The following is a 24,693-nucleotide window of genomic DNA, read 5'->3' as shown; positions in this document are numbered from 1 at the left end:
AATTACCTTTTAAGTAAACAACTACCTGGTTGTCTATTTCAAACTCTACAAGAAATATTCTACAATTTCTTTTCCTAAAAAATATGTAATTATTATATAGAACTAGAAGGGAAATAGGCTTGATTTGCAAACAACCTTAAAATATACAATCTTCTCTCTCTCTCTTTTCCTCTGTAGGCTCCATGAGGCATTTCCTATTAAAAATTTCAGCACTGCTTCTTATCACCTTTGCCCTCTCCTCCGCTCTGACTTTAAATTCAGGAGATGGTTTCCCTGGGGAATATAGATGCTAGTGCCATGTGATCTGGCCTAAAGGGTAGTGTGACAGAGCGAAACAAAAGAGGATGCTAACCTTGCCTTTCTCCCATTCACGTGTGCACTTCCCCACTGAATGCCAGAGACATGCAGCGAGTAATGCTCCACCATCTCAGCAAAACCTATTAGTTTATGTGATTGAATCACTGGCAAGACTGACTCTGAAACAGAAGGGTGACAAGGAGTTAGCAAAATTTCTGGTGTTTGAAAGGGACTAGTAAGAAATGTAGTTTTTTAATGGCAATTACTGCTTTCATCTTTCCTTACTACAGAATTATTGCTCATCATGGAAAAAACAAAAAACATACAGTAAATAAAAAAGACAGAAAAATCATTTTCATTCTAATCCTACAGATACTGCTCTTAACATGTTGGTTTGAAACGTTCTCTCTCAACCTCTCTCTGTCTCTCTTTCTCCCTTCCTCTCTCTCTCCCCTTTCTTTCCCTCTTTGAATGCCTGTGTATACTCAAGTGTAACTATTTATCTATAATTTAATATTATCTCAATAACATTAATTACCTTAAGAAATTAGAATTTGTGCCGGGCACGGTGGCTCAAGCCTGTAATCCCAGCACTTTGGGAGGCCGAGATGGGCGGATCACGAGGTCAGGAGATCGAGACCATCCTGGCTAACACGGTGAAACCCCGTCTCTACTAAAAATACAAAAAACTAGCCGGGCGAGGTGGCGGGCGCCTGTAGTCCCAGCTACTCCGGAGGCTGAGGCAGGAGAATGGCGCAAACCCGGGAGGCGGAGCTTGCAGTGAGCTGAGATCCGGCCACTGCACTCCAGCCCGGGCTACAGAGCAAGACTCCGTTTCAAAAAAAAAAAAAAAAAAAAAAAGAAAGAAATTAGAATTTGTTTTCTGAATACAATGTACAGATGAATACAATAAATACAATAAAATTAGGAAACTGTCTTGATATATTGCTCAAAGTTAGACAGTATGACACTGAAATCATGATTGACAAGAGACAACTAGACCAAAGAGATGCTTAAACTGCTGATACTCAGAGGTGGAGTTGTAAAAATGGGAGAGGGACATTTGGAGCCACTTTAGGGAAATCTAACATTCATTTGCACTTTTCTTCTATGTGCGGCTGAAATGTAATTCTTCTCACTATTTTTTCAAACCTCCAGTGCCTTCAGTGATCTTTCTGGAAGACATCAAGGAAAGATGCTTTGTCTCACTCCACACTTCTGGGGTGATGTCCTGTGATGTCAACCCAGGATGGCAAAAAGGACAAGATTATCTACTCCCTGACCTACTTTAGCGACTGCGTAAGCTCAGGGTCAGAAGCACTGAAGAAAGCAATAAGGGGCCACCCCTCCATCCTAAGGCCTGGACCTCAGGAAGAGAGTCCCTGGAGAGAAATGGAAAAAGAGAGAGAATGTCAAATGGCGTTGGAGTGAATTTAATTTGAATTTCAAAGGGCAAGGTCCCTTGAGCTACATCTAGGTTGCACGTACGTAATTGTAAAAAGTAATATCATGCTGTTTCTGTTATTTCACACTCTATGGATTTTCATGTAACAAATATTTGAAGGCGATTCATGACATATATATATTTTTTTTATATATATATATCCATAAACATCATGATGTTGGGGGTGGCTGTGACAGAGATTGACCACTCAGCACAAGTAACAGATGCTGCTTCTGGGCGGAAGGAGTGAAAAGACCAGGCATAATTCTCCAGTTTCCTCCTCCCTGTTCTAGCAATCATGGAAGAGACTTTGTATTGAGATGATGGTGCCAAAGAGGAGAGTGGTCTGTGCTGCTGAGTCATCATGTGGAGGACAGCTGCCTGGAGTGCCGTACAGACTTCAGAGGGAAAGAAATATATGTTGTCGGTTAAGCTACTGAGATGTTTGGAGTTGTTACTGCAGCATCAGTAAGCCTACACTGACTAACATATTGGTCACCAAACCCATTTTCTCCTTTTCCTGGTTACTCAGCTAGATGACATTTCCCAATTCCTTATAAAAAACTAGATCAGACTTGGTGGCTGAATTTTAACCAATGAATTGTGAGCAAAAGCTAACCATGTTACTCTGGGGTTGAGATGAGTAAGAAGTAGGTGTACCTTCTCTTCCTCTTTTTCTCCTGACGACCATGAAGCCTAGGAGATGAAGGAGCCACAAGTTAAAAAAAAAATTGTGGATCCTTGAAACACTGCTTAGAAGAGAGCTGCCCACCATTTGGGAACACTTGTGTTGAACGTTATGTGAATGACAGTAAATGTCTATGTTTTTTGAGCCATTACACATTTTTCGTTTTGTTTACAACAGCAGACCACATTAACTTTTAAAGAAATTTGTATTTGGAAGTAGAGTGCTTCCATAAACCAAAACCTGAAATCAATGTCATTTGGCCTAGTGATGGAATGGCAGGAAGTAAAGAAACAAGCGGTATCCTTTCTTTGAAATGAAGGCTGAGTGCCTCATTATATGTTGGCAAAACATTTAGCAAAGTTGTTGCCTGTAATAACTTGGAAGGCTGACTATATCCATACCAAGACTGTTAACTCAAGAAAACTGTTGGCAAGAGTCAGCATAAGTATGTGATGGCTACTATTTAGCAAGGTTTTATAAGAAAAAGTGATGCTGAGGCCAGAATTGGCTAGTTTTCAAGTGCAGATGAAAGACACTGGAGAGAATTCAGTTCTGGACTTAATGAAAGAATTAAACTTTTATCATGTGGACATTTTTGGTTTTGTGCTTTTTACAAAAGCTATCATTACTTTAAGTAATATGGCTGCATACTATTTTATTGTATGGCTATCTCAAATTTGTTTAAACAAATCTCTACTGATGACCATTTGGGATGTTTCCAATTGTTTTGCCATTGCTAAAAGCTCTCCTTTGGATATCTTGATACTACAGTTTGTCCACTTGTCCGATTATTTTCTTACAATTTATTATTGTAATTGGAGGTGCAAGGTTAAAGAATATGGACATTTTAAACTTAATGTATTCTGCCCAATATCCCTGAAGAAAATTTACATCATTTTGATATCCCACCACCATAGCCTCAACATCAGAGGCATTATCACTATAGGTATCTTTAAAACAGATGAGCAAAAAACATGATGTTCCATTGTTGTTTTGTTTTCCTTTTGTAATTAGTGAGGTCGAACATAACTTCATATGTTCATAGCCATTGCATTTGGTCACTTGTGAACTGCACTTCTCTCTTGAGATAGCTGTCTTTCTTATTTAGAAGGACTCAATTCAGTTTATCTGCAGAAGTCCTACATTACGCCTGTTCTCCTGGCATAAATACAAATAGCAACTCCTTTCACTCTCCAAAGTACTTTCGTCTGAACAATAAATTATATGAATACCCTGGATATAACCCCTTATTTTGCCAATATGTTGCTGTTTTTACCCAACTTGTCATTCGTCTTTAAGTTTGATTAAATTTTTACGTTGTAAACTTTGTCTAGTTTTTCCTTATGATTTCCAGCTTCAGTATTAGACTTTGAAAAAAATCCTCATTTCAAGATTTCAGAAATAAGCACCTAGCTTTTCCTGTATTCATTTTATGCTTTTGTTATTCACATGGGAGCACAACGATGTTCTCTCACACTCTTGAGGTCTTCACCCAAATGTCACCTTTCCAGTTAAATTGCATCGCACACCTACCTACTGGGGAAACACTAACTCTATTTGTGGCTTCATTTTCCTTCATAGTATTTGTCACCATTCAACCTACTATACATTTTGCTTATTTATTTCAGTGTCTGTCTACCACCACTGAAAGGTAAGCTCCACGAGGGCAGGAATTTTCAAGGTTTTTTTGGTTGTTGCTGTTGTTAATTACTATATCTCTAGGAGCTGGAACAGGGCTTGGCATATAGTAAGTGTTCAACAAAACACATGTTTAATAAGTGAAATTAAAGCTTCAATCCACCTGACACTTGTTTTGTTGTAAGTTATAAAGTAAGTGCCCAGTTTACTTTAATCCTTCTTTCCCTTATTGAATTAAAATCTCCTTTAGCCTACACTCACTCTATCTTCTGGTACCACCCATTTTGTTACATTAGTCAGTCTCTCTATTCCTTCACCAGCATTATTTTTTAAACAAATATATACCATTAACCTATTTCACAGTGTATTGCAAGAAAAATTCTTCAATAATCTTCTTCATTTTTAGTTTTTTCTATCTCTGTCTTCAAACATTTACTAAAAGATAAAACTTACAGACATCTGTCATGTGTCCATTGATACACTACTGGGGATGATTGGAATCATATTTAAATTACAGATTGATTTAAAGAAAATTTACACTTCTATGTTTAGCTCTCTTGCCCAGAACAAAGTACAAAGATCCATTTTCAAGGTCTGTGTGTGTGTATGTGTGTTTTAGTTATGGTAACACTAATTGCCAAAACAGATAACTTCTAAAAATGTGGTGGCTTTACATGAAAAGTTCAAGCAAGGATTCACAAGGCTGCATGCTAGTCAATGATGCAAGGATCAAAGCTTCTTTCACATTGTCATCCTGTCCCTCCTTTCCCTTGCTTTAGCATCCTTTGCCAGGAGGTGGAGAAAAAAGCAGCAAAAAGGATATACCTGTTTCTTAACCACTTTGGTCCAGAATAGGCATATATTATTCCTACCTTAGATCCTACCCAATGTTTTAAATAAATTAAAGAAAAAATTCTGAGGAGTAAGAACTGGAAAGGAAAAGACAGGCAGTTATCATTTGTAAGTCATAGGACCCTCATATAGAAAAAGAAGAATCCACGGACTTTACATCTAAGGGGTTGCCTGATCTGAGATCAATCTATAAGAATCAGTAGCATTTTTCTACAGCAGCAATACCCAAATACAGAATAAAACAAAAAGTTATTTTTCTTAATAGCAAAACAAAGATAAAACCCGACCAAATGATAATGAATACACAAATTGCAGCAAATACATAAGACCTCTGTAGAGAAAAATTCAAAATTCATAAAAGAACATAATTTTAAAGACCTGAATAAATAGTCATTACACGCTCTTGGATGGAATGACTTAACAGCAGAAAAATGTCAATTATTTCCCAAATTACATATATATATATATATATATATAATTTGTATATATAATACATAAATTATATATATACAAATCACATATATGTAATTTGTATATATATAATTTATGTAGCTATTATATAATTATATATTATATGATTTTTATATAAATTCAATGCAATCTGAAATGAATTCCAGCTACATTTGTTTAGGAACCTGATACGAGTATTCTAAAAAGCACATAGAGGCCAGGCATGGTGTAATCCCAGCACTTTGGGAGGCTGAGCAGGGCAGATCACCTGAGGTCAGGAGTTCGAGACCAGCCTGGCCAACATGGCGAAACCCTGTCTCTACTAAAAATACAAAAATTAGCTGGGTGTGTTGGTGCACACCTGTAGTCCCAGCTACTCGGGAGGCTGAGGCATGAGAATCACTTGAATCTGAGCGGTTGCAGTGAGCTGAGATCATGCCACTGCACTCCAGCCTGGGCAACAAAGTGAGAGACTGTCACAAAAAAAAAGAAAAAAAGAAAAAAAAAAACATATAGAGTAATAAAGTTACACAAATTTGAAAAACAACAGGAAAGCAAAGATAAATTGCTTCATTCTCTACAGTAATAGAGTCAATAGAACACAATGAAGAGCTCAGAGACAGACACACAATTTAATGTCTTATAATGGTGTCATCACAAAGATATAGGGAAAATATAGACAATTAGTAGATGCTGTTCAGAAAAATGGATTACTATATGAAAAAACTAAAAGTTAACATCTACCTAACACCATAGACAAATATACAGATGGATTAATAACCTAAGTATAAACAAAACACTGAAAAAAAAAAAAAAAACCAGAAGAACATGTAGGGTAATACCTTTGTAACCTAGGAGTGAGGAAGAATTTCTTAAACAAAATACTGAAAGTACTAACCACAAAGCGAAAAGTGACATAACTTGACACCAGTGAAATGAAGGCTATCACTCAACAAAGAAAACTATGGATAAAATTGACATACATGAGACATTTGCAATTTCAAGAACAACCACGGGCCTCGAATCAAGAAGAGATCTTGAAAAACCAACAGGAAAAAGACAGGAATACAATAGAGAAAGGGTTAGATTAAGAAATTTCTAGAAAATGAACCTTAAAAGGCCACAGTGAAGATATGCTCAAATGTAGTATATTTTGATAACTGCAAATTTAAATGGCAGTGATATATGTTACACTCTTCACATTGGGACAAATTGGAAGACCGGACAATGCCAGGTGCTGGCAGGTGTATGGTGATAGGCAAGCTTCCACCACAACAGGGGGTAGTAAAGACTAATGCAGACATTTTGGAGAACATTCTGTCAATATTTGATCAAAATATGTGTATGTATATCCCATGAGCCAGCAATCTCACTGCTAGGATATATCTCAAAGAAATTCACACAGTTTTACTTTTCTTTTCCGTGCCTTCTTGCTCTGGCTAGGATCTCAGTACAACGTTAAATAGATGGGGTAAGAATAGATATTTTTGCTGTGTTCATAACATTAGAGGAAAATATTTGATCTTCTCCATTAAATATATTATCTGTAGGTGTTCACTGATGCTCTTGATTAGCCATCATTTCTTCAAATGTATTTTCTGTCCTTTTCTCATTCTTTTCTTCTGGGATCCCAATTACATGTATGTTATGCTACTTGATACTGTCCTACAGGTCACGGAGTCTTTATTCAAGTTTTTCAGTCTTTTTATCTCTGCATTTCATTTTGCATAATTTCCATTGCTGTGTTTTCAAATCCGTTGATATGTGATTATGTAGCATATAATTTGAGGTAAGTTTCATTCCAGTAACACTTTCTTTACATATGTTGCATTTCTTAATTTCTAGAATTTTTATTTTGTTTTTTCCATATGTTCTACTTATTTCTTCATATTTTCCTCTAAATTCTTGAACATATTTACACTTGTGGTTTTAAACATCATTTTCTGATAATTTCACCAGCTCTGTTATTTCTATATCTGTTTCTATGATTGAATTGTTTCTCTTCATTATGGGTCACAATTTCTGGCTTCATCTCTATCTTACACTTTTTGATTAGATGATTAGATGCCACACATTATGAATATTATGTTTCTAAGTATTTGGACTTGTTGGTTTTATTTTAAGGAGTATTTGAATTGTGGGAGGGAGACAGTTACATTACTCAGCTTACTCCGTTTCAGATTTGTTTTTAAATTTTATTAGAGCAATTCTAGAATAGCTTTTGTGATTTTTCTTCTTTAGCCTTTACTACATAGTTTGCTTCTTCTTCTCATCACACATGGTTTGTGAAAAAATTTAATGTATAGAAAAGTTGACAGAATGATATGCAATGAACAGCCATACACTGCTGCCTAGATACACTTATTAACATTTTACCATGTTTAATTAATCTATCTGAAATATTCCGTATTTATCTTTTTCTATTAGAATGTATATTTTTCCTCCAATTTTTCTAAATGTTGCTTTTACGTCTTTATATACTTGCTTACACCTACCAAACATTGCTGTATCTTTTAATCTATTTCCTGAACGAATGAGAAAAAATATGCTTTTTTTTCCTGCCACTCACCCCTTTGCTTCCTGGTATGTGTGTGTACATGTGTTTAGGTGTGTTGCTTTCCTTGAAGGTTCTGTCCATATCTATTGTATCTAAAATATTATTTTTATTGTATATGTATTCTATCAAAATTTAATATTTAATTTTTGTTTTGTAATCACAATGAACATAGTTGAACTTAGATTTGTGTGTAAAATGGGATTTGTGATCTATGGATTCCAAAGGAGGCCATGGATTGATTTCCATAGATTTCTGAATAACACCAAGTAGTATGTACATTTTCAGGTATCTGAAATTTCTCTTTCTGAGAAGGTCCATGACTTCCTCAGAATCTTCTAGGGGTTAACAAATTAATTAAGTAATCCATATTCACAGTCCTTTTATACCATAATTTCTCTATTCTTTTTTATTCATCTTTCACATTGCTAGAAAACTTGTGCAAATGACCTTTTCCAGGAATTGTTCATTGGTAATCTACTTCCCAAATTCTTGCTTTTGTGAATATGCCTTTCTTCTGCCTTTACAAGAATAACAACTAGACTGTTTATGGGATACTTGGCCACAGCCTTCCTTTTAAAATTCTCTTATACTGCTAATGTGAATCCTGGACTAGCCTGATGATTTCCATTGTTGGTTGCATATTTTCTCTGGCTGGATGTTTGTGACAGTAGATGGCATTTACCAAGTACTTCTTATGTGCCAAATAACAGGCTAAGTGCTTTTGCAAACATTTTAGTATTTCATCTTCTTTATAATCTTTTAAGTTACATACTACCTGCTTAATATCACAGTAATGCAGCTTGTACCCAGGTAATCTGACTGTAGTCTTAAGCAGTGCTATTCTGACTTGAAGGATTATTTTTCTTTTCGTCCTTAAAGTTCTGTACATTTGCTCAGAGACACTTAGGGTTTGACAAATTCTTTCCATTTGGCTTGATACAGTGAGCCTTCGTCACCTGTATATTTCTCTTTTTGTGTTTATCATTTCTGACTTCTGCAGGCACACAAACTATGTGCTGAATCTTTGTTGTTTGATTTCCATAGCTGTTATCTTCACACTGATCTTTTTGTTTCCTTTGTCTCTCTTTCTTCATTCTGATTGATTTTTTTCCAGGATAGTTCTCTATGGATTCTAGTTTTTAGTGTCAGTTCTGGCTTTGATTCTTCTACTGTAGTTTTCAGTTCCATAATAATATTATTTTTCTCCTTTTTTTAAAACTCACCTCAGTAGTTTCCTTTTCATTTTGTTATCTTCTCCCGTTTTATATTTAATAAGTCCATTTATCCTTTTCTCTTCATAGGAGTGTGATAAAGTTATATATATTTTCATTATGTCTTTTTGTATAAAATTTATGTCAAATTATGCCTTTTATCTCTTATCTCTCTCTTAGATGTTGAGCTCACTTCCTCCCTTTTCATTGTGTAATTTTTCTAGGTCGCAAGCTTCTGTTTTTATTTGCATTCTTCACCTTTGAAAGGAGAACTTGTAGCTCTGAATTTGCCATCAATATAGAGAGAACCAAATATTCTAAACTCTCATTCCATAGGATTCAATATGGAGAGCTAGATGTTGTTGATTAAAATATCACTTTATTCATTCATTTTCCCAAGGAAGCTAGAGAAGGAGCTAGGATCACACACAGCTTGGTCCGCTGAATTTGATAGACATAAAAAGAAAACTCTTTTATTGAGGGTCAGCTCTTGGAGGAAGGAGTAAGAAAGAGGGACTTTGGGTTTTGCTTGTTTTTCTAATACAGTTCTTTTTCCCTCCAGCTTTACTGTGGTATAATTGGTTTGCAAAAAAAAAACTGTACATGATTATTGTATACAATTTGGTGAATTTGGACATATGTGTATACACTCATGTTACTATTACCACAGTCAAGGTAATAAACATATCCATCACCTCTAAAAGTTTCTTTGTATCCCTTTGTTGTTGTTGTTTTGTTTTAATGATAAGGACACTTAACATGAGCTCTATCCTCTTAACAAATTTTTAAGTGCATAATGCTTTATTGTTAACTACAGGTACTGTGTTGCACAGTAAATCCCTAGAATTTAGGCAACTTCTATGACTTTTCACTCATGGAGCTACAACTTCCCATATCTTCCTTCCCCCACTCTCTGATAACCACCATTCTATTGCCTACTTCTATATACATTTGATTACTTTGGATGCCTCCTATAAGAGGAATCATGCAGTACTGGTCCCTTTGTGACTGTCTTATTTCACTTAGCCTAATGTCTCCCAGGTCCATCCATGTTGTTGCAAATGGTAAGACACCTTTTCTAAGTTTGAATAATATTCCGTTATATGTATCAACTACATTTTCTTTATCCATTCACCTTTTATTGAACATTTGGGTTGTTTCCATATCTTGGCTATTGTGAATAATGCTGCAGTGAACACAGGAGTACAAATATCTTTTGAGATCTCGATTTCAAATCTTTTGGATATGCACCCAGAAGTAGGATTGCAGGGAACTTTGGCTATTCTGATACCCAAGAGCACTTAGGCATTGCATTTGGTCAGTTGGATATTTTCTCAACACAATTATTATTGTCTGATGCTGCCAATCTAGGGTTGAATGTTGTTTTCTAGGAGATTGCCTCGCACTTTTCATTCATGTTAAGTTTGCCTCCAGACTATGCTCTCAAGCTTGAGAAAACAACATGGAGCCTGAGACCTCCAAGGAATTCCACCAGCTCGGTGCCCACTGTTGAGTCAGAGGGAGGGAATGAGTTTCTGGAATGTGGTTCCATCTCTTCAGCGGCCCACATTCCCAGAAACTCATTCCCAATTCTCCCCAAATTGGAAAACATTATCAGGAATTGACAGAATTGTCTCTGCTCACTTCCCTTAATTCTCCACCAGTCTCACAAGTGTATAAATTATACATTCACTCCTGGAATCTTCTTTTAATTTGATAGAGAATCTTCTTTTAAATTGTAGTATATCTGGTGGGTGTCCCTCAAATCTCAGCAAATATTTATTTTCTAGAGGCAAATGGGTATGATTGATAGGTATTAGTCAGAAAGACCGGAAATGAATTACAACAGTGTGATAAGAGAAGATAGGTAAAACAAGTATTTTAAGACACAGAGTATACTTATGAAATAATGCAGAGACAACAGATAGAATAGGAACTGAGAGGAGTCCATAGAATTTATACAACAGAGAGGCCACTGATGAAGCTGGGATGGAGAAGTTTTCCATGGAATGTCCACAGCAGTGAAGGAACTGCAGAATGTTATTAAATACATTTTAAAACACTGTGAAATAGATGTGAAGAGTATATGGTAAGGGAAATGGCCAATGATCTCTCTGGTCACCAATTCCCTTCCCCATAAAATATGAAGCTGGATTTGATAATCTCCAAGGTGCCTTTTGCGGTAGGAGCTGCTGAGTGCAGGTAAGGCTCACTCTCCTTGATGCACATTACCCAGGAACTTCCCCATCAAATATGGAGAAAGAAGACCAACTCTGAAGCTTTTGTTGAAACAGACTGAAACTGACTCTAATAGAGTCTTTAGTCTGATTTCCAGTGTGCAGGAAATATAGGGGAGGGAGGAACAAGTTTAGGGTACCAACAAGGACTAATAGTCACGTGGGTCTCTCTGTTCCTCTGCCTAGGGCCTTTCTCTGGAACCATGTAAGCTCACTCAGCCCATAAGCAAAGCAGCCCAGAAGTGAAGAGTGAGGGGTGAGAGTCTGTAGACAGAGATTTCACATACCCCAGCTGAGAAGTGTGTGGTACCCAGGTCCTCAAAGCATCACGAGTAGAATTAAGCCCCAGTTGCCTACAGTGATACACTGCTCATTAATGCATCTTTTCTTGGCCTTTCGACCTTTCCTGCCTCACTTTTGCTGCTACCTCATTGTTTTCTTCCTAGCACTACTGTACAAATAAAATGCCTGCCCTCAAGTCCTTATCATAGGGTCTGCTTTGGGGGAACCCCAAATAAAGACAAGGGGACTATTAGAAAATTAAAACTATGTAAGAGACAAAACACTCAACAGCATCATGTGGACATTGATTAGATCTGGGTTTGAACAAACCAACCGTAAAATAATGTATTTGAGATAATCCAGGAAATTTGAATATAGACTTAGCATTAGATGATATTAAGAAACTATTGCTAATTTGGTTAGTTGTGATAATGATATGATGTTTGTAAGATAAGGTCTTTATTTGGAGATGCATAAGAGTAAAATTATAGATCAGTGGGATTTTTCAGTACTTAGAAGAAAGAAAAGGAAAGGAAAAATAGAATAAATAAAACAAGTGTGGCAAAATGTTAACTGTTGAATCTGGGTGATAAGTATTTGGGAGTTCATTATAATATAATATTATACTTCTTATTTTGTGTATTTTCAAAATCTTTCATAATAAAAGTTTTGTTCTTTTTTCAGAAGAGAAAAATTCCAAGAAAATACTACCTTTGACAGTAGACAAAATTCCTCAAGAGCATTTACTTTCAGAGACTTAAGTACAGAAAAGACTTTCATACACCTCTTTCAGACAAGACAAAAAAAAAAAGGCCCTCCTACTTGCTGCAAAATGACGTCCACTGATTACTCATCTTCTGAATTCCCTGCCTGTAGCCTTGCCACATGCCACATTTCTCTCTCTGAAGTATCAAAAAGCAAACAAACTCTCCTGAAATCAGCATATTCCATTGCAAGAGGCCAGCCACTAAGCCGTCACATGAGTAGCACTCAGAGTACCAGAGTGGGTTTTGAAATATTCTGGCCAAGAATAGTTCCAAGGGCAGAGCCCAGACACGCCATGCAGCTCACGTAAAAAAAATTCCATACATTTTCCATGCACTGATTCAAGATGCCCACAGAAATAGACCAAGGCATTGCTGAATCAATTCTCAAGACAGGAAGGAACCTCCTAGAAAAAAAATAGCTCTTGGTCTCCTGCAAGGTAAAATGTGTGCCTCAGATCTGCAAATGAAAGAGTATCACAAACATATGGTTAATGACTCATTCCAAACGGAAAAACAGAGTTTGTTATATTTTATGGAGATTTTACATGTTGAAGGTACATCTGTTGCTATTTATGCTGACATGTATGTAGAGATTGGCAGAGCAAGTTCTCTGTAGGGATGAGCGAAATCCAAACCAAACCACAGAACTTTCTAACTTTGAGGCTGGCTCCTGGGATGGAAAACGGCTTCCTGATCCCTTGAAACACTGCCCAGTTGAGCAGGGTGACTCTGAGAGGCCCACATCACAGGACTGCACAGTTGGATAAAGCAACAAAAAGTCCTGCTTTGCACAGGGCCTCTAGAGAGAACAGAACAAAGACAGGAAGCCAGAGAGGTGTTGGAGAGCTCGGGGAACAGTCTTCTGATTACTGAACACCTTCTTTGGGTGACCATTCCAGGAAAAATAGACCACATCTATTCTGACATAAACACGCCACCCAGAATCAGACAAAAGCCCACTCCCTTTAGCTCTGTTAATAACACTCTCTAAGAAAGTGTTCATCTGCTCTGGCCAACTTTTTTTTTTCCAGTTGGATAGCGCTGATAAGTTTGAAGACTTTTCCTTGGTTATTTACATTTCCACATCTCCCATTTTATAGTTCATTGGTCTTTATTTTTGTTCAGTTACATGATTGTTTAACCTGTGAATCATGTGTTTTACTGATTTGGTCTAACCTCTGCCTTCTTCCTTCTCTTTCTCCTTCCTCCCTTCATTGCTTGCCATCTAATAGAGGAGAAACAACAGGCAAATAAACAACTATACAGTAAAGTTGAAGGAGAGTAGAAGTGCCAAAGAAGGGGAGAAGACAAGAAGATAAATTGTGTCCCCCACAAAATTAGTAAGTTGAAATTCTAACCCCTAGTACCTCAAAATGTAGCTATATTTGGAGACAGGGCCTTTAAAGGGATAATTAAGTCCAAATGGGGTTATTGGGGTGGGCCCTAATCCCATAGGGCTGGTGTCCTTATATTCAAAAGAATTTGGACACAGGCACAGAGAGAAGACCCTAGGAAGACACAGGGAGAAGGCAGCTGTCTATAAGCCAAGGAGAGAGGCCTCAGAAGAAACAAACTCTGTTAAAAACTTATCTCAGACTTTCAGCCTCCAGAACTGTGAGAAAATTAATTTCTGTTGTTTAAGCCACTCAGTGTATGGTACTTTGTTATGGCAGCCCGGCCAGAGGACTTCGGACAGCCACCAGACAGACTGCTATGAGAATCCAGAGGTGGAAGAGAAGACTAGTTTTCTAGGATCAAAAACCATCATCTGGAAGAGGTAGAATATGAATGATGGCTTCAGAGACAGGTAGATTTTGCTCATGCAGTAACAGCAAGGCTGAAAAACTGCAGCCTTGACCTTCTAGGCTCAAGTGATTTTCCCACCTCAGACTCCCAAGTAGCTAGGACAACAGACGCACACCACCACCCCCAGCTAAATATCTGTGTATTTCTTGTAGAGACAGGGTCACTCTATGTTGCCCAGGCTGGTCTCGAACTCCTGGAATCAAGCAATCCTCCACCTTGGCCTCCCAAAGTGCTGGGATTCTATGTGTGAGCCATAGAGCCCAACCCAGAAACTCAGTTTCTTATGTGGACTTTTCCAAGGTTGCATACCCAGGCCCAGTGAGTTCTCCATCATCCAAGGAGACATTTTCTACACTCTTGTGGCCAGGGCACCTCCATGGTGGTACTCACTGTGCTCGCTTGTCTGATCCTTCCAATAGGAAGGATCAACTCTACTTTTGATTTAGATGAACCTACACAGAAATTACAGAGTTTGTTAACCCTCTGTTCACCTGCATATTAATACCATTTAACATTGGCCAAGAACTAACTGCAGGCCAAGCACAAACACTCACTTACCCCATTTTAGGCATCTCAAAAGAAACTAAGTATGAAAAGCAGAAACTTAATAGACTATAATACAGTATATGTGAGACCACTTCAGTTAACACACACACTATTTTAAATTATCGTTGGTACCATGGCTGCTGTTGAGTATTATATTACCCATGTACTAAATTAAACTCAAGTTACTTTTAATGTTGTCTAAAGTATTCTCATGTAAATCCACTCGTTCAAGGCTTGCATTATGAGACTCCAAGAATGTATTACTGACAGTCATGGAAAATGTATTTAACATTCTTATAAATATTTTAACTCTTTTTTTTGGCAGAGGGCAAAATTGTTCCTTTTGCCTTTATTCAAGTGAGATTTGGCTTCTCAGTGAATCTCAGTTCTCAGCCAACTGAGAAGGTTCAATAGTGTCAAGAGTTAGGTTTTTTGTCTCCAGCCTCTCCTCTTGTTTTTAACCCTCAACTTCAGAAAGATTACAGATGTTATTCAGTCAAAATCCTATAAAAATAACCCAGGTGTGGCAGATGCTGTTTCTGATCTTAAGGGAGATACAATAAGAGACTCTCTGGTGTATTAATGAAAAAATTGGGTCCAAGCAGCACCAGATAAGGAGCAAAAAGAGAGTACATGTGTTTACTATAATGATGACCAAGGACTAAGCCATCCCCTTTTAAGGCCCTCAAAGCTGCGTTAGGTTTTGATAAAGTCCACCCAGATAATTTAAAATAATCTCCTATTCCAATATTCTTTGCTTAATCATATCTGCAAAGTTCATTTTGTCATGGAGGGTAACATAGTCCCAGGTTCTAGAGTTTAGGATGTATTCATGTTTGTGTGTGGGCTGATTATGTGTTAGGTCCAGCTCCTTCTCAAGAACTGATAACTGAACAGTTATCAGAACTCCTATGTGCCCAGGTTGCTGATGAAGAGGGGCATAGGACAACTATTCCAACAACTCAGACAATAACATTTTTGTTGGAAAGAATCTAATAGCAGAAAGAGGAAAGATTCCATTTTGAAGAAGTCAAAAGATTTTATTTCTAATCTTTTGATTCAAGCGATTTCTAATCTCTTGAACCTGTGTGTGTGTGCGCGTGCGTGCGTGCGTGTGTGTGTTAGAAAAAGGGTCAAGGAGTATCATCCAGGAATAAAAAGATTTAGAGTCAGACCTGCATTTGTTTGGGTTTGTCCCTGTATAGTAGGCAGAATAATCCACCCTCTGCCTCCACTGACGAACACATGCATACACGTGTACACACACACAGAAGCACATCCTAATTTCTAGAGCCTGCCAATATGCTAACCTAAATAGCAAAAGGAACTTTGCAGCTGTGATTAAGTTAAGAATTCTGAGCAAGGACATGAATAGACAATTCTCACGAGAAGATATACAAATGGCCAACTTATGAATAAATGCTCAGCATCACTAATGATCAGGGAAATGCAAATCAAAACCACAATGCACTACCACCTTACTCCTGCAGGAATGGCCACAGTCAAAAATTTAAAAATATTAGATGTTGACATGGATACAGTGAAAAGGGAACACTTTTACACTGCTGGTGGGAATGCAAACTAGTACAACCACTATGGAAAACAGTGTGGAGATTCCTTAAAGTGCTAAAAGTAGAACTACCATTTAATCCAGCAACCCCTCTACTGCGTATCTATCCAGAGGAAAAGAAGTCATTATACAACAAAGACACTTGCACACACATGTTTATAGCAGCACTATTTGCAATTGCAAAAATATGGAAATGGCCCCCAAAACCATCAATCAACGAGTAGATAAAGAAATTGTGGCCTGGGCATGGTGGCTCACACCTGTAATCCTAGCACTTTGGGAGGCCAAGGCATGTGGATGACTTAAGGTCAGGAGTTCAAAATCAGCCGGGCCAACATGGTGAAACACTGTCTCTACTAAAAATACAAAAAATTTAGCCAGGCATGGTGGCAGTCACCTGTAATCTCAACTACTTGGGAGGCTGAGGCAGGATAATCACTTGAACCTGGAAGGTGGAGGTTGCAGTGAGCCGAAATCACACCACTGCACTCTAGTCTGGGTGACAAGAGTGAAACACTACCTCAAAAAAAAAATTGTGATAGAGAGAGAGAGAGAGAGAGAGAGAGAGAGACAGAGAGAGGTGATGGAATACTGCTCAGCCATAAAATGGAATGAAATAATGACATTTGCAGCAACCTTGATGGAGTTGGAGACTATTATTCTAAGTGAAGTAACTCAGGAATGGAAAACCAAACATCATATATTCTCACTCATAAGTGGGAGTTAAGCTACGAGGATGCAAAGGCATAAGAATGATACAATGGACTTTGGGGACTCAGGGGAAAAGATGGGAGGGGGGTGAGGGATAAAAGACTACAAACTGGGTTCAGTGTATACTGCTCAGGTGATGGGTGCACCAAAATCTCACAAATCACCACTAAAGAAATTACTCATGTAACCAAATACCACCTGTTCCCAAAAGAACTATGGAAGTAAGAAACAAATTTAAAAATTTTAATAAGAAAAAAAGAATACTGAGCTAGGAGATTGTCTTGAATTATCTGGGTGTGTCCTGTCTAATCACCTGGGTCCTTATGAGGGAAAGAGGGAGTGCAGGAGAGTCAGAGTAAAAGATGGAGATGAAACAATGGAAGCAGAGGTCAGAGAGAGATGAGAGAGCTGAAGATGCTATGCTGCCGGCTTTGAAGATAGAGGAAGGGGCCATGAGCCAAGGAATGCAGGCAGCCTCTAAAAGCTGGAAGAGGAAAGGGAATAAATTCTCCCCTAGAGCCTTCAGAAGGAATCAGCCCTGCCAACACATTTTAGACTTCTGACCTTCCTGGACTTTGAGAAAATGCATTTGTGCTATTTTTAAACCACAAGGTTTATAGTGCTCTGTTATAGTGCCAATACGAAATGAATATACCCTACTTTAGCACTTGGGAAGCGCTAGCTTACTCTTGAGCAAGTTGCTTAACCAGGTTGTACCTCAGTTTGTGCATCTGTAAAAGGAAGTAGCAGTCACACTTATTTTACAGGGCTGTCCTGTAAGGACTGGGTGAGGCCATGCCTGTTAGGATTAATTGCCATCTCGGCCTCCACTGCTGTGACTACAGGTCATATCCTTAACATCTCTGTATTTCCTCTCCCTTCTCTATGGAATGTGACTAAACCACCTTCCCAGGATGGTTGTGAGGATCAGATGAAGTAATAATGTAAATCGAGTATTTAAGGTGTGATTCAGTTAAGTAAGAGTAAATTCTTTTAGTTTTTGCTTGGCTAATGCCCAGGGAGGCTTCACTTCCCTCTGGTTTGCAAGACAAGCCTTGCACCCCTTCCCATTTCCCATCCCCACTAGGCCAGCACTTACCATCCTCTACTGCAGAGCTGAGTTTAGGTCCTCCTCTCTCACTGTCCGTGAGCCCCTGGAGTATAGCCCTGTCTGATTTGTGTTTGCATCTCCAGATCCTTGCTGTGGGTATTTGCTAGAGTTACAGAAGCCATGCAAACCTTCTCGTTCTTTGCCACACTCAATCCCCGGCCCCCTTTTTTGCTACTGCTCTATGACTGAAACTATTTTGCTGTAAACCAGTAGTTTTCAACCCTGGTACACATTAAGATCACCTGGGGAGCTTTTAAAAAAATTACTGGTGTCCAAGCTCCACCCTGGACCAATTAAATGAGCTCTCTAGGGGTGGGGCCTGGACATCAGTAATTTTTTAAAAGCTCCCCAGGCGATCCCAATGTACCGGCAGGGCTGAGAAGCAATTCGACGCTCAGCCAGTCACATCTGAACAGCTAATTCTGAACTCAGAGTTCAAATCGGAAGGGAGAGGTCATTTATCTATTCTTCTCACCAAGTCTCAAACTGTCCTCATTCTTAAAGACACAGATTCCAACTGTCTTTGAGACAGAATGTCAGAAAGGTGAATGTCAGAAACTATACAAATGATACAAGTGAATGCTCTGCAATCGGGCCAAAGGAAGAATGGCTCTTGTTTTTTCTAGTTGCTTTAAATGGTGGTCTACAACTGTTAAGTCCAGTTTGCAGACCAGAGAACTAGAAGCATACACTCAAGGAAATGATTCCAGACAGAGGGGAGAATGCTACTAAATCTATACCTTTGTCTTATCTAAAGAAATATTTCTGCTTCAGCATATGAAAACGGGGAATCGTGCTGACCACCATGTAAGTGAATTGACAGTCTTCTGTGAGCCAACCCTAACTGCAGTGCCACTGCAAGTCCTAGGACTACACTGTGGGGCACTGAGAAGTCCCAGAAGCCTCCCTGGACATTAGCCAAGCAAACTAACACAGAGCAGGTTAACACAGAGCATTCAGGAGGTGTCCTGGGCCTAGCACGCGGTTCTCCCTTTCCACTCCCAGGCTGAACTGAAACACAGCAAATCACCCCAGGCTTTTCCTTTTAATACGCAATTTCATTTCAAAGCCCCTTTTGATAGTGCTGGTGACTGTGACACATTGACACAACTATCAGAATGAAAGTTGGTTGACAATATCCAGAATGAAACTCTTCTATCTCTTCCAAGAAATGTGTGCACAACTACATTTACAGGAAAAAAAAGTTGCTACATGGGAGCTGAATGGGTCAACAACAATTTCCATTTTTATTTCCAGGTCTACTAAAATTGGACTAGTGTTCTAGGACAGAGTATGTGATTTAAAGCTCAAAAGCTAACTATAGCTTGTGAAATAAACTTCATTTCATAGATCAGCATTCACTGCATTTAAAGTGGACTTTTTTGGTAGAGGTTTTAAAAATCCATTAAAGCAACATGTTTTATATGTTACTGTACATTACTATAAAAGAAGTTTAAAATCCAACTCTGATAACCTCAAGAAAATGCTCAGCCTTTACTACCAAGTCATTGAGTAATAGCCCCAAGATTGTCACCTCTCCTGATAGATGGCTCTTCTCTAGCTGGGAGAGGAATATTTATGATCCCCATTAAATATATATGAGTAAATGATACAGATGGCTTGAATGCCAATTAATACACATGAAAATAACCAATAATATATCTTCTTTCTGTAAATGATTATAATTTGACAGTACTGAAATAATTTCATCCAGTTCTTCAAATTACGCTAATATTGCTTCCCCTCTTTCCTTCTTTTATTTCTCCATGTTGCTTGGTACACAGCACACATACTCACAAACTCACACACAATGGCAATTACTATCATCTAAAATTATATGCAGTCAGCTATACATATACATATGTAAAAAAAGACTTACATGTGTTCTAATTATGATAGTCCCTAGTTTTCTTTATGTATTAAGGTAAATATTTAAGAAGCAGCTTATTTCTCCTATTGTATTCCATTTCTGTAATAAAATTTTTTCCCTAAAGGTACAAAGTTTAGGAAGAAAAACATTATGTGCTTGGAGATTATAAATCACGACCTATTTAAGTGTAGTTCAAATGCCAAGAAACATTTGAAATGTTTTTGATAGGTTTCATTTTTTAAAAATATGCTTAATTGAGCTTTTATTCTCTGATCAGTTTGTACCTTTGTACCTTTCTCTTTACATTTTAAAGTATACTTTATACATAAAATACATGTACCGTGTGTCATTTAGCGAGTTTTGATGAATGTACACAGCTGCGTAACAAACATCCCAATTAAAATACGAAACATTCCCATCATCCTACTAAGCTTCTTCATATCCCTTTGTAGTCTGTCTCCCCACTACTTACTTCCAGATGTGACCTCTATTATGGTTTCTTTCACTATAACTTATTTTCGCCTATTCTACAATTTCACACAGTAGAATCAGATAGTACCTGCTCTTTCAATCTGGCTTCTTCTGTGGTATGTATTACTGTTGTATGTGTTACTATGTTGCAATGGCTTGAGATTCATCTGTGTTGTATGTAATTAGTAGTTTGTTCCTTTTTATTGCTGAGTGTTAGCATCCCGTTAATCTGTTAATGAACATTTGGGTCATTTCCAGTTTGGGGTCATTTTAAATAAAGTTGCTATGAAAATTCCTGTACAAATCTCTCAGACACATATAAATATCGGAGTTACGTATCTAATGCTACACACTTTATATGGAGAAATCAAGTAAAGATGTTTATGTCTCTTTTCTGCAACCCCCAGTGCATACCAGGATCTAAAGGGTCTAAAGCAGATAAACACATAGGTATATGGTGGGGGTGCTGGCCGATATAGTGTCCTGGCTCTTTTAGGACTATGTAAGCCGCTTATTTGGCACCTTTTGTATACACAGAATTGGTTTTGTTTTCCTTCTGCCTAGTATAGTACCTGGCACATAGGTGAAAAACAACTCATGAATTCTTATTGAATTTTAAAATACATGCATAATTGACTGAATAGGTGGATATAAGAATGAATAAGTGAACGCTTTTTGAAGTTACATATAAGTGAGTACAACTTTGAAGAGGATCGTGGCTATCATGATAAAATCTAGAATGAAGCTTTTCTTTCTGTCACCCAGATAAGTGTGGTCCTACCTTCTAAAATTCAGAAAAGAATGAATAGCTTTGAACATATCAAAGCAATACAAATCCAAGAATTCTACTGGGGTGAGTTGGTTAAATGTCTTCTGATGCCATTTTAAAAATACCAAAACTGACCTAGCAAAATCCCTGGGTACCAAGTTTCTTGGCCTAACTCCTAAGGGTGCTAGATGACTAGACAACATCACCTTCTCTAGGGCTGGTATTAAAAAATAAGAATGTTGGGGGGAGGGGGGAGGGGGGAGGGATTGCATTGGGAGTTATACCTGATGTAAATGACGAGTTGATGGGTGCAGCACACCAACATGGCACAAGTATACATATGTAACAAACCTGCACGCTATGCACATGTACTCTACAGCTTAAAGTATAATAATAATAAATAAATTTAAAAAAATAAATAAATAAGAATGTTCTTCTCGAAAATACTCACTTGCCTTCTAGGAACACGCCATGTTAGGAGGGAATGCTTCTTTCCCATTCCAGAGGTTTCCTTCCATTTGGAGAGAACACAACACTCCTGGCCTCGTTCCATATTGTCCTTCACTCTCCCCCTGGGAGAAGGAGGAATCAGTTATCTGGGAATGAGCTGGAGAGAAGAAACTGGGCATATTTCCCAGCCGTTTTCTCTCTTCCTGCTCTTGAGAACTAGCAGTCCATAGGAAGCAAACATTTTGCCCTGCTTCTCCATACCCCAAGTTCTCTGGGGCAGGCTCCCCTGTGTGGGGGCCAGTGGTGATCCAGCTAATGTGACCCACTCATAAAGTCTGTCTCATTCTGAGGCTCTATATTATGAAGCTGACTTGCCTGCAGATAAGATATAAGCCACATTCTCCAGTATCAGGATAAGAAGGTGATACTGTAGTCTCCTGTCTGTCATACTTTTATTTTATTTCTCACACTGTTTAGTAACTGCAGTGGGGAAGAAAGTGTTACTCGTTTGCCTCATACTACCTTGAATCTTGAACTCATGGCTTGCCTCCATCCCTAAATGGCCTCAAAAAACTATCTGATACATTTTCTTGTTCTTGAAAGAGTCATACCGAATTACTTCAAAAGCATCAAGTAACCTAAATATATAAAGTAGTAGTTGCATTACACGGCAGAAGAGCTGATAATTAAATGGTTTTAAAGATTTATGGTCCAGATTAAATACTGCCCTTATTGCCATCCCACATATGGAACAGAGTGTAATCTTTTTTACAGATAAAAAGTCAAAGACACAGAGAAGATTGTCCAGTGAGTCTCAGGCAGAGAGGAGTTGGACCGTCCTACTTTTTTTTTTTTTCCTGTTACTTCATTTTCACTATTTCACATTTTCAGCCAACAAATCAAGGTACAAACAGGATTTATTTCACATTAACATATTAACTGGATTTTTGTCAAATAAATAGGGAATTCTCTTTAAATAACCATCTCCTCACTTCATGGCCAGTGCAGGAATGAACTAGAGCAAATGTTAGTATATCTGGGGGCATGAGGCTTATAGGGAAGAGGTAGGCTGAGGGGCTGTAGCCAGCATGTGGGGTCAGGGGCCCTCATTCCTGGCCCACCGAGCAGCCCCCGGGTGGCACAACGGCACAGATATGCATTCTCTAGTTCCAGTAGAGAAGCGCCTTCTAGAAGGAAGAGAGAGGAGACAGAAAGCAAATTCCAGAAACACTAGCAGAAAGCAGGGAAGCTGCTTCTTCAATGGGCTTACCCTGATGCCACTCAAGCCCTGGAAGCTCATTTTATAGCCTCAAAAGTCACATGGAGTTGGCAACACCATGACCCAGGACAGGGAAGGGGAGGGTGACAGTGGCTGGGGCCAGAATCGGGCCGAGTGGAATCTGGGCTGACAGTCTGCCCATGGTGGCCCTTCCAGGCCAGGCACAGACCAGAGGAGGGAATGTGAACCAGGTCTGCCTGGCAGGGGTCTGTGGGAAGACACCTGGCTGGTCTGAGGGGGCTCATGAGACTGAGTGCAGAGTGGCTGCCAGACCAAGGGAGCTGGACTGCAGTGGAGGAGGTGGCCAGAGAGCCCCTGCGTAGGGAGAAGCTACGGGAGTGAAACGGGAAGGCGGGGTTGCGGGGGGGGATACCCTGTGCTCCCAAGAGCCCCAGAGATGTGAGGCAGGCATGCGGCTGGGAAGCGAGGAGAGGCCTCTCCCGAGGCCAGGGACCCAACTGTCCCCCAGCGCTCCTTCCTGGTAACTGTTTATGATCAGACCTGGAGGAAGAACGAGGCCCTCCCTCAGCTCCCCCAGCCCCAGCCGCAACCCTGAGGGAAGGAGTAGGAAACAAGGACAGAGAGGGAGGCAGGCGGGAGGCAGGTGACGGGAGGCGTCTACTGGGTCTTCTTACCTTCTTACCCGAGATAAGATGGCGGAGGCTGCTTCGTGGGCATGGAGACGCGGTGCGGTTTGCCTGGGTTATAACAGGTGCTGGCAGCGGCTTCTGTGGCCCTGGCTTCGGCTTCAGGAGTGGAGGGAACATCAGGGCTGACCAGAGGTTCCATGGGCCCAGGATAGGGCGGTGGCGGGGGCTGCACATACCCCATGGCCCTGTCCATCTTGAGAGGTCCTGGATAGAACTCAGGCGGAGACGGTGGAGAAGGGCAGCCAGGAGGGCAGGGGTACATTCCACTAGTGACTGGCGGGGGAAAGGCACAAGTCCTGCCAGGCATGTGAGAGTGGCCGGCCGTAGGCTCCACTGAGGGCTTCACCCCTGGATGCTTGAGATGCCACCTAGAACACGTGCTTCCCAGACTCAGTGGCGCCCCCTGCCGTGAAGGCGGACTTGCAGGAAGCAGAGCCTTCCCAGCCACCGCCTGCTTCGGCTTTCACAGTTCCTTTGATGTAGTTTGTATCAAACACAGGCTGCTTAATCTCACAGGTCTTCACAAGATACAGTGGCATCACGAAGGACTGCATGGTATCGTTCGCCCTGGACAGAAAGAAAGATGAAAGGGGTAAGGTAGATAGTGCCTTTCTTGGTCCCTTTGGAGGCCTCTGACCGTTCTTCATGTCACTGAATGTAAGTTCCACAAGATCGGAGGACACAAGGATGCTCGCAGTGTTGTTGGCCATCACTCCGCGGCCCTCGGAGTGACTCTCCTTGAGCACCATAGTATTTCCGAAAGCAGCCCCAAGACGCCCCATCCTGCAGTTGACCAGCTCATGGTGGTGGCTACATCTTAACAAATGTATTGATATAGTGACTTTTAGGTAGAGAAGCAACTCAGGGGAATCCACACCCTCCCAAAGAAATCTTGAAGTTAGCCTAGGTCTTCCATGTTTAGAAAGTTAGCAGAGGCAGGCCAAGGCCTAAGCTTACAAACAAATTTTTGTGTTTATTTAATGGGCCAGTGAAATGGCTCAGCCATTTTGGGGACCCTCATAGACAGATTTCAGCTA

The 24,693-nt window shown here is 39.4% G+C and overlaps 1 pseudogene; it reads right to left on the bottom strand.

Annotated features, from left to right (window-relative positions):
• Positions 1-22,823: 22,823 nt before the first annotated feature.
• Positions 22,824-24,411, bottom strand: LOC105545243 (annotated as a pseudogene).
• Between the last annotated feature and the right edge of the window lie 282 nt (positions 24,412-24,693).

The sequence above is a fragment of the Mandrillus leucophaeus genome, unplaced genomic scaffold (assembly GCF_000951045.1).
Source record: "Mandrillus leucophaeus isolate KB7577 unplaced genomic scaffold, Mleu.le_1.0 Scaffold322, whole genome shotgun sequence".
Taxonomy (NCBI): domain Eukaryota; kingdom Metazoa; phylum Chordata; class Mammalia; order Primates; family Cercopithecidae; genus Mandrillus; species Mandrillus leucophaeus.
Note: the sequence above shows the minus strand (reverse complement) of the source record. Positions and strands in the feature narration are given on the sequence as shown.